The following is a 12,328-nucleotide window of genomic DNA, read 5'->3' as shown; positions in this document are numbered from 1 at the left end:
CCACTTCACCACCACCACTAGCACCACCACCAACATTCAACTACCATTCCACCAACACCATTCAACAAGCACCGCCTACCAACCGCCACCACCACTCCTCACACCATTACAACACCACCATTCCTCCACCACCACTAGTCCGTCGCCGCCGCCACCACCAATGGTTCAGATATTTTGTATCAACAACAGTAGTTGATCCAAATAAGAAATAGAACAAACAATAGAAGTTGATCCAGTTTAGGGGATCAACAACGGTAGTTGATCAAAAAAAAAAGGATCAACAGTTGAAGTTGATCCATGTAAATAGTGGTGGTGGTGAAGCGATGAAGATGGTGTTGGTGAGTTCCGTTGATTTTTCTACGAGTGAGAAATAAAGAAAAAGCCGAGTATAAGATATAAATAGGTTAAAAATTGGACTATGGGAAAAAAAATTGTTGATAATTTCTATTATGCCACTAGGGACATTTATAAAGAGGCTCAGGGATATTTGTGAAGGCCCATCAAGACGAGGGACAATAATTCAATTTCCACTATAGGTAAAGCCGAAAGATATAAGAGACGGAGAAGAAGATCTAACTAGCTGATTACGCCTCCCACACACAGGCCCAAAAGCCCTACAACACTTCCCTTATGCGGTCAAACAACAATGCCTTTATATGTAGATTTTCACATATACTTATTCGAATGCAGATTTTCAGATATAGTACTCTCCACCATCACTGTGGCTAGATCAATTGCCTCATTAAAATCTTGTCAGGAAAATATAAAGGGACAAAGCCTGGACCGAGGAAAAAGAATACAATATTAAGAAGACTTATAACGGGGTTAGATTTAAAGGGAAAAACATTCTTAATGTTGCCTCGTTAAAACCTTGACCAAGGAAAAATCCAGTGGGATAAAATATTGACGAAGGGAAACGAGCACAACATGTTAAGTCCGGAAGTATACCTTTGTCGAATACCCATACATAACATCCTTTCTATGTTTATAGATGATCGATGGAAACCCAACATTCATCCAAAACAATAATAGCATTACTACTAGTTGATTTATGTTGAAAACTGTTGTCATACATTCCTTGCTTCGTTGTGCTGATTCGGGAAGTGGTTTCACCTGACAACAATCGTATTTCATTTCTATGATTCAATATAATTCAACAACATTAATGCGATCGATGGGTCTTCAATATTCAACATATGCCTAGTGTAGTATAGTTTTTGTCTCACTTAAAACCTTGTCGAGTAACAAAAACCTTGTGGGAAAAACTAATTTCGATTAAAGGGAAAAAGGTACAACGCATATTCACATTTCGAAGTAAAATATGTCGACATCATATCCTTAGATCCTCCCCCGGATGTCGGCATCTCCCCCTAATTCCGTTTATGGGAGATTATAGAAAGTTGTTTTAGTCATGTGCTTTCCTAAATGGAATATAGGTGATGACTTCGTAAATAAGTCTACCATGTCTCCCTCTTATTACTTTCGTGGGAGGATAGATTATTGTTCCTTCATAATCAACAACTTTTAGATTCTACTTCCTTTAGCAGTTCTCTTTACGTCTTTACAGGGATAAAACAGACTCATGTCAATAGTTCCTTTTTAAGTATATGATTACATTCCAGACTCCTTATACCATTCCACAAACGATGCGTCGGCGCTAAGCTATATCTAGCTAACAAGTTCACTGGGGATGAAATATTTGGTCGAGTACATTATACTAAGTATAAAAATGCATTTATTGCACTTAAATATGGGAATTTCATCCCCCAATACATTTTCGTCGTATTCCTTTGGACAAAATGGTCATTTACTTACATTTGAACCTCAACTAATCACGAGAGTGCTAGCAGGATGCATGTCGTTGTTAAATTATTTGAAAATTTTAGACATATGCAAACCGGTGGAATAATATACCACAAGCTCGATGTTCGATCGAGCTTTTCCCAAATTTTCATCTCAAATTCGAATTTCAAGCAGCTTATAGAATCTCTTACGAGTACATATCATGTCCATACCATTGACATGGATAGCTACAAGTCCAAATCAAGAACTTTCTTTGTGAGTACACAGGGCACAATACCTTATTTGTTTATCCCTGCCCCGTCAAATAGTCACTTAGACTAGTATATACCAAATCCTCTTGATTGTTTCAATCCATAAGTGAGTACCAATCAATTGCAAACACAATCCGTGGTTTAAGTCATTTGATTTGGACGACAAAATGGTATCAGACACTTCTGTAAATATCTTTATCCCTTAGATAAGTAATAATTAAACAAATATTGCACTTCCATTCCTTCTGAAGCTACCAAGCTAACTAAGTAATATAATGATATAGTTCACTAAAACTAAAAGAGAGTAAACAGTTCCAGGGATTTGCAAGAAACCTCGCGCCACAAAGGGAGTCATTATGCTTTAAGACTTCATTTTTCTCACTACGTTTTATGACAAATAATTATATATGTCCCACAGAATTTACACTTGGTTGGTTAGCAATACCATACCAAATACTTATATATATACTTGTCAAAGAACCTGGATTATATAGGTCAAATATATTCTTTATTGATATTAAACAATAAAGAACATGGTTCGATCTCATCCTGCTCTATTTCCTTGAGCAACTGTATATGAAAATAATAATCATTAATATGATCGCATGATCTTTCCATTGACTCGTGTGCATTCTCATTATCCATTGGGATTTCATTGTTCTATGGAATTGTTAAACTTCGGAGCATGCTCTAGTATTTATTCATGAACATGATCAGAGACAATCTAATAAGATGGTTTCTTTAATTAATATAAATTAGGTTCCGCTTTTTTTACCTACTTACTTTCTAGGTGAGCATTGATCAAACTCGGTGGTCTCTCAATCTTTCTTTATGGAACAATGGCGTTAACTACTGTTAATGGTGGATTTTCATTTAAGGCTAAAATTGTAAAAGCCAAAACTATGCGCTAATATCCTGCAAAAGATAAATCCACTGATAAAGTGGAGAATACTTCTTCACTATAAACTTATAGAATTACTAATTAATGCATGACCATCCTTGTATTTCATGTACTGCTCCACTTTCATTATTGGTGCGGCATGACGACTGAGTGTGGCTCTCAGCAGAGAAACACGAATATCCAAGCATTAAATAAGGAGGCATGTACGAAATACCCGTACAGGCTATAACTCTCGGAGTGTTATATTAGCCCGATCGAGCATCTGGACTGTCCGTATCAGTCTCAGAAACGATCACGACCATCCAACTTCACCAGCATGATTGGATGGCTTAGATCGGATCCATAACCCCCAGGCAGGTATTGGAGTATTCACCACCGGCCCAATACGGGCCCCGCATGGTTGGTCTCCCCAAAAGGGTAGCATAGCTTTCTAATACGTCCAGCCAAATCAGCATGGACGTGAAACCTTAAATTAGGGTTTGCGGCACAATACATGTGTCGCAGAACAATCTCAACCATCCATCTTCGCAGGCATTGATGGAGGGTGTAGATGTAGATTAAAAGGGCCCATAGCATGTCAACACAAAAACCGTGGGCCCTCCTACATACATGACCAATTGGTCAGGACCGACTATGGTTGGTCGTCCCAATTCGTGCGCCCAAACAAGGCATGACGCACAGCCGACAAAACCCTAATTAGGTCTTGTGTTGCGATCACGAGCGTCCATCTTCTCCTGCTCGGATGAAGGGTTTAGGAGTAGACTAAGCAGATCTGGTGAGCATCAACATGACCAGTGTGGACCCATATATCTCCACACCTGATCGGCCAAAGCTTATCATGACTGGTTGCCTCGATTCGCACGCCCAAAATAGGCATGGTCACACCTCCCAATTGCAAACTAATCTCGACCACTCAACTTTGCCGGACAAATTGAGCGGCTTAGATCACGTTTCTATGGGATAGTAAAGTATAGGCGTGTACACCAGCCCGCCATCTGCACGCCGGACTGATCGGCCAAGACCGACCAAGCTTGATCGTCTCGAAACGCGTGCCCGGAGTAAGCTTGTCGCGCGGCCTTTGCGACATAAAATTTCTGTCAGAAATCGATCCTAGCCGCTCCTATTTACCGGACAGATTGAGCGGTCCAGATCACGCATTCATGGGGCAGCAACGTATAGGCGCCTACACCGGCATGCCGTTTACACGCATGCACAATCGGCTTGGCCAAAATTGCGTCCCGAGATTGGTTTCGACCAAGCTGAAGAGTGATGCTTGTGCACCTCTTCACAAACCCTAGTTCCACTAACGGTCGCAGATGAGTGTCTCAAAGATCATCTCGTCCGTTCAACTTCACCTGCTTGGTTATACAACCCTGGTCAGGAGTTAACTGGTCAATGAGGTGTCATGGTGATTCTCATCCGCCACTCTACCACACCATGTGGTCGGCCAAGGGAGGACTTGCTTGCGCAATCTCCAAACCATCACATGAAGTAGGCTGGACATGAAGATATTTTAAGACGCTCAAACAGTGATGCTTCATACATGCTGAGTATATTCAATGCATTACTTGCATAGAATACACACGATACTTCACAAGTATCGACTTCCTAAATAACTTAGTTATTTAATCTAACATCACATGCTGCTTTGTGTGGGTCTCACGATCCACACACTCGAGACATCAATCATGTCACAAACTGGGGGATACATACTAGGGTATTGGTCTGGCGGTTTACAGCGTGCAGCGCACAACGCGCCATCACAAGAACGTGTCAGGAAGTCATGGACGGATAGTGATGATGGGAGAAGTGGGAAAGACTGATCGTGTAACACTAACACACGCAACTCCACTACTCCATCACTCCACTTTCTCCACTTTCCATGAGAGACGTGGGTTAGGCTCAATGACTTGTATAAATAGGCTCTCCTCCCTATTTTCAAACAAGACAAGACAACAGAAACCAAATGTTGATACAATCGTATCCAAACACCAGAACTGATAGCTTACATTATGCAATCCAGTTCAGCTTTCTGATACAATTCATAGACAGCCAACACCTTCACAATCTCAACACCTTATTATCTTCCCTCCCTAAGATCAACCCCATCTCCTTTACTTTGTGACCGAAGCAAGTCTGGAACGACCATTTCTTGGTTTAGGCAAGAATTGTACAGATTGATTTCTCGAATCACAAGCACTCCCGTGCAGTGCATTTGTTTAGGGTTTAGATTCATTTATCATTCACACACCCCAAATTACCAAAACCGGCAGAAATAGTTTTCACCCATAAACAACTACACTTCCACCAAGTGTGGTTGCAACACATCAATCTATGGTGTATATCCCTTATTGAGGATTTCTTACCTTGCAGGTAAATCTACAGCTGGTATGCGTGATCTTGTCACTTTAGCGATATTAGTGAATATTATAAAAATCTACAATTCTTTTTCGCTTCATAATTATGCTCGTAAAGCATAAGAATCAATATGAAACAGAGTGGGAATATACCACGATAATTCCTGTCGTTCTCTTAGAATTTTTTTTTCTTCTCCCTCCTTAACGACGGGAATACTGTCTCAAAAAATTGACAATCTAAAAATCTAACGGTTAAGAGATCGCCTGTGAATGGTTTCAAAATCCAGATAATTGTTGGAAATCCATATACAAGATAACTACTTAATTGTTTTATTGACCCATTATAATACGACGTGGGGTCGTAATTGCACATATATAGCACAACCATTAAAGTGCATAAGAATACAAATGTCATGTTTATATCCAGTTACCAAATGGTATGCATAAATGGTTAATTAATTATGGTTTCCAAAACGAATGAGTGAAGATGCACATAATATTTCATATCCCACGAGTAGTTATAAGAAGGTTCGGTCTGCATAACCTATGCCTTAAACACCATTTATATCCTTTGATGGTAGCATCTGTTAGACCATGTTGTATAAGATCCTATGAAACATGCAATAATCATCAAGTTCTTTTTATGTAAATTCTCTAGAATTAACAAGGGTGGTGAGCCCTTAAATTATATAAATGTGCTAGAATTGTTTCAGAAATTGTGAAACATAACTAATTCAATACTTCGAATCATCCAAGGGTGAATTTATGTTTGGGTTCAACTCTGATAAAACCCAATCGTAAAATGAGAAAACCTAACTGTAAAAGTATTTTTAATTTTTTTTTGTAGTTCCTTTTTTTTAACTGTTAGGTTTTTTAAATTGAACCCAACCGTAAATCGAGAAAACTTAACTCAAAAAGTATTTGATCTTTTATTGTGGTTCCAGATCTTTTACGATTATGTTTTCCAAAATCTAACCCAACCATAAAGTGAGCAAACCTAACCATAATTGGTCTGCGATTGATTCTTTCCCTAATTTACCCAGTTACAATTAGGAGTTCATTATCAACTAACCGTAAATTAATCTTACGGTTGGCTACAAAGGGAAAAACCCAACCGTAAACCGGTCTGCAAAGCTAAAAAAAATCCATCTTTGGTTGGGTGAATCACCATCTCCATCATGAGGTATGTAAAATTTGGTTCTTTATCATATACGGATTGACCCACCTAAAAATTTTCACTGGAATCAATCATTTTTGTTGATGAATCAAAATCTAGAGTTTTGAAAAAAATCTCTAAAGTTTTCTTTATCTTTTCTTTTATTTTTTCTTCCCACCAAAACAACATACTTAATCTGATTGTTTATCACTAACTACAAAATAAATTCATTAATCTAATCTATTAGTTACCACTAATCAAATAGGGATAGTTTTATCATTATGAAAAGATTTTGGGTATGGATTTTTTATTTTACTAACTAGTGACCCAATTTTGTTTTGCATAAACATCCCTCTAGAGTTTTTTCGTACGCCCCTTTATGAGGTTTCATATTAAAGGCTATATTAGTAATATCATGGTTACATCAAGTATTTGTCTTTTTGTGACCAACCAAAAATAGATCCTTCTTATATATCAATTAGATTTTAGTTAAGACCCATATTTGGGGGATACCCCACAAATTAGGGGATACTTACTGTTGCAGTCAGCATGGTTTTACAACATCCACCGCAACAGTAAAGTATCCCCCAATTTATAGGGGTATAACCCAAATGTGGAATCGTTATTTTTTTATTATTATTTTTTTCCCCTGAAACATGATGGTGTAATGTTTTGATTTTGGCTTTATCACGGGAATAGTTCTTGGAACAAGATCAAATTTTGGAGTAGCTTCGGATCCTAATCTAATGATGCTCATCCATCAAATGAAGCAGTTTTTTCTTTCTTTTTAATTGCAATATCTTCAGCCTTTAGGGTTATGCAAAAGTCGGCTAAATTTTATGGATAGAACCTCATGTTCTACCGGTTGAGGTGCCCTTTGAAAGAAAAAAGGTAAATTTGATTAAAACATTAGAGGAGAGATATTTAATGAAGATAAAAGAGAAGAGAGAGAGAGTCTCTAGTCTTTTCTTTTCTTTAGAGACTCTATCTCCTCTCTCTCTCTCACTCCTATTTCTTCTTCAACAAAACCATCACTAGTGACTCTTCTGTAGGATCAGAATCTCGCATCAATAATGCCTCAGCGAAATTATCAACAACACAACACAACAGTGTCGCAGAACAATTTCAGAAATGACATAATAAACGACGTCAGCTAAATCATGAGAAAAATGTGATGGTCCTGCGAAAATTAGAGAGTTTGCGAGATTAGCATTTGTAAGGTTGCGAGAATGTCGCAAGCCATATCCGAAAATAAAGGACAGATTAGCTGTCATCCACTATGTAATTCCCTATAAATAGCCGTTCAGTTGTAAAGGAAAGGGGAGAGATCTTTTCTGAGTGAAAAACAAGTAAATAGGAGAGAGAAAATCTAGAGCAGAGGTTATTCTTGATTCCTTTATCTTTTCTTGTAAGATTGTTCAAAGATTCATCAATAAAATTGAGATTGTTAATCTAAAATGAGTTGAATGTTAATGAAATCTTATGAGGGGTGTAGTGTAGGATTTCCTGCAACTACATATGGCGCTAGAAACAGGGAGGCTGAAGATTGAAAGTTGAAGATTGTTATGGAGATTGTTCAAATCAAGAAAGTGATTAAACAAATCAGTGAACCCGTTAAAAGAAAAATGATTAGAGTCAATGAAGATGAAAAAAGATTGGAGTGTAATATGATAACAAAAACAATGGTTAATGAATTCCATGAAAACATCAAAAGAATGATACATAAACGAGATTTTGAAGGAAGGAAGGTTATGACGGTAGAAAAGACATCACCCTTGAAAGATTGGGAAAAGCAAAAAATCACATTCATGGCGGCAGAGATACCAAAAGAAAATTTGAACCACACATCTCCATTAGTTATTACAGTGCCTATTACGCGAAAAGAGAAGGGGACAACAACAAAATCCACGGAAGAATGGACATTGAATAGAACTTTAGTCGATACAGGAAGTTCAGTGGATATAATATTTTATCATGCGTTCAGGGGAATGTGATTTAAAGATGAAGAAATGTCCAGTTCAACATATCTTGTTCATGGCTTTGGAAAATCCACAACAAAACCTAAAGGAGAAATAGTGGTACGAATTCCACTAGGAGAGATCGAAATACACGTGACACTATGCGTGGTGGATATGGAATCGCCATATAATATGTTGCTAGGAAGACCATGGATACATGCGATAAAAGCTGTAATATCAACGTTGCATCAATGTATTAAATTCCCCACACCAAATGGAATAGGTGAAATCAGAGGAGATGTTGACAATGCGAAATTATGTCATCAAATTGAAGGACGAGCAAAAAAGAAAAAATTTCGCAGAAAGTTGGCAAAGGAGGCAAAGAAAGAAGAAGAATTTAGAGTGTATACGATAAGGGCAAAGAAGGCAGGGGATACCCAGCGAAATTTCGGAAGAAGGAGAAGGACCTGTGAAAACAATAAAAGAACCAACACCAATGGGAGAACCCAAGTCCAGTTACACTGCCGCAGAACCAACAAAAGAAGTAAACGTTGGGACTATAGAAGAACCTCTAATATTGAGAATTGGAACCAAGATGGATGTAGAAGAAGAAGAAAGAACTGTTAACCTTTTGCGAGAATATAAAGACATTTTCGCAAGGAGCATGGATGAGATACCGGGAATAGATCCATCAATTGCATGTCACAAACTGGAGATTAACAAGAATGTGAGACCATTTAAACAAAGAATAAGAAAAATCGCAACAGCCTACCATTCCCAAATAGAATAAGAACTACAGAAAATGCTTGATGCAGGAATTATAAGAGAATCTAAATACCCAGAGTGGATAGCGAACATGGTCATTGTTCCAAATAAAAACAAAGGAATAAGTATTTGCATATATTTCACTGATTTAAACAAATCCTGCCCTAAAAATAGCTTTCCCTTACCAGATATTCCTCAAATGGTGGAATCAGCAGCGGGAAATGATAGGGTATCTTCTTTAGATGGGTACAAAGGATATAACCAGATCCCTCTCGCTGAAGAAGATCAAGAGCATACTGCTTTTTTCGCCCCTAGAGGTTTATATTGTTACACGAAAATGCCATTTGGTTTGCGAAATGCGGGAGCAACATACCAAAGAATGATAGAGAAGGTGTTCGCGAAATGGATACACAAAACATTAGAAGTATACGTGGACGACATGTTAGTAAAGAATAAAGAATCCAAAGACCATTTACAGGACCTGAGGGAGATTTTTGAACAAATGCGGCAGTATGACATTAAACTGAATCATGAGAAGTGTACCATTGGAGTTGCATCGGGAAAATTTTTAGGCTACATTATATCAAAGGAAGGAATACAGGTTGATCCAGAAAAAGTGAAAGCAGTTCGTGACATGCCAACACCAGCAACAGTAAAAGATGTACAAAAGTTGAACGGACTTTTAGCTTCGCCAGGGAGATTCATTTCGCGATCATCAGACAAATGCAAATATTTTTCGATATACTTAAGAAGGGTGCGAAATTCAAATGGACTGATGAATGCGAAAAAGTTTTTCAAGGGATCAAAGAACATCTTATGAATACATCTATTTTACAAAAATCAGAATCAGGAGAAGAGCTATTAATCTATCTTGCGACGACGTTGCATACATTAAGTGCCGTGTTATTGCGAATAGACGCAGAAGTGGAGAAACCCATATATTACATTAGCAAAACTTCTAATACTTCCGAGAATAATTACTCAAAGATTGAAAAGCTAATCTTAGCATTAGTTTATGCATCATTTAAGCTCCGCATATATTTTCAAGCGCCCAAAATAAAGGTATTAACAAAAGTACCAATTGAATAAGTGATGAAGAATTTAAAAAGATCAGGAAGAATGGAGAGATGGAATGCACAAGTAGGCCACTTTGATATTAAATATAAAATTTTGTCTTCACCAAAATCACAAGTTGTTGCAGATTTCTTGGCAGAATTTCCTTTAGAAGAAGATGAAGCGGTAGAAGAAATGATGGATATAGAAGAAGAACATGGAGATCCAAAAGAATTATTAACAGAACCAAATAGATGGGAGATGTTGGTAGATGGATCATCAAATGGAGAAGGCAACGGAGTTGGAATTGTTTTAATTTCGCCAGAAGTAGCGAAGATGGCTTTTTCATTCAGATTGGAATTCGCATCCACTAATAACGAAACGGAATATGAAGCTGTGATACATGCCTTAAAGTTCGCAATGGAAATGAAACTAGAAAATGCCAGGATCACTAGTGATTCGAAGCTAGTTATTCACCAAATAAAGGGAGAGTACACTACAAATGAACCATCCTTGAAGAAATACAAGAAGCTCGTTGAAGAATTGTCAGCGAAAATCCCAAAAATAAAATGGAGGCACATTTCAAGGAAGGATAACAGACTCGCATACGCTTTTGCTTTCATCTCAAGCATGATGACAGATCCAACTACGAGATGCATAAAAATACAGACACTTCTGTCACCATCAATCAATAAAGAAGAAGAAGAAATGAACGTGATGATAATAGATGGTGGAGAAGAAGAACAAACGAACAATGTCGTAGATTGGAGAACAAAACTTCATGCATATTTGGCGAAAGGAGAAACACCGAGAAATAGATTGGAAGCACACAAGTTAAAAAGACGCGCAACAAATATGCATGAAGTTATGTTCTCCAATCTACGACATTGTTCGTTTGTTCTTCTTCTCCACCATCTATTATCATCACGTTCATTTCTTCTTCTTCTTTATTGATTGATGGTGACAGAAGTGTCTGTATTTTTATGCATCTCGCAGTTGGATCTGTCATCATGCTTGAGATGAAAGCAAAAGCGTATGCGAGTCTGTTATCCTTCCTTGAAATGTTCCTCCATTTTATTGCTCCTTTGTATCCACAAGATAATGGGCAGGTAGAAGCAACAAACAAAACAATTGCAGATATATTAAAGAAGAAATTAGAAGGACATCATAGAGCATGGTGCGAACAAGTACATAATGCAGTATGGGCTTATAATACAACTAGAAGAGAAGCTACTGGAATGTCACCTTTTTGTTTAACATACGGAGTTGAAGCGGTGTTACCAACAGAAGTTGTTATTCCGACAACAAAGAGAGAAGCTTGGGAGAAAAATCTTAGTGCGCGTTTGATCTTAAGCGAACTTGATGAATTAGAAGAAAAAAAAGAAAGAGCTTTACAACATATGGAGAATTATCAGCGAAGATTATCCCAAGAATATAATAAATGTGTCAAAGTACGCGAATTCCAACCAAGAGATTTAGTTCTGCGAGAGACACCAATATATCAACGAGAAAATGGTGGAAAGTTAGTGAAAAAATGGGATGAACCTTACATCATTAAGGAGATAGTTGGAACTGGAGCTTATAAATTAATGGATCCAGAAGGTAGGGATGTTGGTCATAGACTTGACAGACCATGGAACAGATTGTACTTAAAAAGATATTATCCGTAAGAAGCTTTGAGAAGTTATGGATTCTGAAAGAATAGTTGCGAGATTATTCATATCAAAACAAGATCATGATGTGCGAAACTTTCGCATAGATAATCATAGAACAATGACATAAAAGAAAGGGCGAATCTTTATGGCGTACACCCTAGTTCGCGAATAAAATTTCGCAAGAGGCAAATGTAAGACCTAAAGTACGTCATATAAGGGGGCACCTGTTGCATGGCTCAGGGAAAGGATACACCGCCACCGGAACCTGAGTCATGGAGATTTGGGATCAATAAAGCCCATCTGGGAGAGGCACCTTGGATTCTTGGTGGGCCCGGAAAAGTGTGTGAAAATTAAGCGCAATAAAAACGCGGGCCTACAGTAATACCGCAAGTGCACGGTCGTCAGTTGTAGCTCGTGCAAGTACGGGTC

This window comes from Papaver somniferum, unplaced genomic scaffold (genome assembly GCF_003573695.1).
Source record: "Papaver somniferum cultivar HN1 unplaced genomic scaffold, ASM357369v1 unplaced-scaffold_128, whole genome shotgun sequence".
In the NCBI taxonomy this organism is placed as follows: domain Eukaryota; kingdom Viridiplantae; phylum Streptophyta; class Magnoliopsida; order Ranunculales; family Papaveraceae; genus Papaver; species Papaver somniferum.
Note: the sequence above shows the minus strand (reverse complement) of the source record.